The sequence below is a fragment of the Egretta garzetta genome, unplaced genomic scaffold (genome assembly GCF_000687185.1).
Source record: "Egretta garzetta isolate BGI_Z169 unplaced genomic scaffold, ASM68718v1 scaffold283, whole genome shotgun sequence".
NCBI classification, from domain to species: domain Eukaryota; kingdom Metazoa; phylum Chordata; class Aves; order Pelecaniformes; family Ardeidae; genus Egretta; species Egretta garzetta.
The window spans coordinates 1,537,276-1,538,956 of NW_009259043.1; positions in this window are offsets into that span (position 1 = coordinate 1,537,276).

Consider the following 1,681-nt stretch of genomic DNA (forward strand, 5'->3'; position numbering starts at 1 on the left):
TGCCCCTTGGGGAGCCCTTTTGCTCCCAGTCTCCTCCTCCATCCTCCCCTGGGGTGGTCTCCAGACTTGCTCCTGGCCCGTTCCCATATGGCGTCCCTCCTGCACCCCTCGCAGATCTCTCCCTGACCCCTCGGCAGCTCCCATTCCCCCTACTCCATAACCGACGTTCCCTGTGCAGCCACAAGCAGCAGCTCATACCTGCCCTCCTCTTTTTCCAGCCACTTTTGTGTTCTCTCTTCCTTTTTTTGGTGGGGGGAAGGCGGAGGGGAGAGCTGCCTTTATGCATTGATTATTTTTTTTTTTCATGCCTTTCCTGCTCCCCACATCTGCATGTGCTACTTTATTTCTGAGAAATAGCTGACTTCTCCTCCTGGGCAAAACCCACTTCTCTACTTCAGACCTGCTCACCCCTTCCCTTGTGAAAGGCAACACTAATTCACCTTAGCAGCACGTACTAAATGGCCCTGAACTAAACGGCAACCGAATGGTCCTCAACCAGCTGTCCTCCTCCACACTAGCTCCTTGTATCCACTGGGTCCGTGCCTGCTGCCACCCTGCTCTGTCTCATCCATCTGAAGATGGAGAGTTTTTCCTGGGGAAGATGCAGTTGGGCCGGTATGGTAAAGAGCAATGCTGATAATCCTTGCATCCTGACAGACTAATTTCCGTACCAGCCCATCCGCCGAGAGGCTGGAAGAAGAGCCTGCACAGGGGCACTCACCCTTCCCCTGCCAGAAGTCGCGCCCACCTCCCCAAACTGGTGGCCGGGAGAAGGGGTTGTTGGTACCAGAGTTACAGTCTTTGTCCTGGGAATGCCAAGCATGTGGAAGGAGGAGAAGCGGATTTATTGGGGCCCTTGGAGTGTGTGTTTTGTTTTCCATAAGACCTTGCACAAAAGACGGAGATTTGGAGCAGCACAAGCAGCTGCCCGTGTCCTACAGTGCAGTCCGCAGGGTTTAATAAGGCACAAGGCATGGATGGACACTCCTCCCCAGGTTGAGTCTAAAAAAATTAAGTGCCTCCTATGTGTCAAAAGCCTGCAGCAGAGGCCCAGTCGCACATGCTCACTTGGCCTTTCTCTCTCTCCTCTCCCCTGCCCAGTATTTTCATGAAACTTCTAGGGCATCATTAGCACCCTTTCCCTCTCTCACAAGGGAATGAACCTGGCCAGATGTGTAAAACATCATTTTAGAGGGGTGAGGGTGGCTTGCTAGCTCCACACACATGCTGTATGCAAAACCTTCATGTTTTACTTAATGATTCTGGCTTTAATATAAACTTTGCAAAGAAAAAAAAATAATGAGCCTTCATAATAATAAATGAAGCTGAGCCAAATAACCTTGCCAAATATCTGCACCTAGCAGGCTGCAGGATGGTAAGCAGCATAGAAACTGTGCTTCAGATTAAAAAAAAAAAAAAAAAAAAAAAAACTTTGCCCCCCCCCCTGCGTGCTGAAGCACCCCCCACCACCGCCTCCCAGAAATGAGCTCATCAGTTTCCAGAAAACGCCCCGCCGCCCCCCTCCCCGCGGCAGGGATCCCGGGTGCCCGGGGCACCTTTGGGTTTTGTGTGGGCACAGGTGCCCCCCCTGCCCCCCTGGCACAGATCTAGACCACGAGACGTGGGCCGGATCCCTGGTGAGTGGCGGCACGTGGGGGCCCACGCCCAGGGGGCGGCGGGG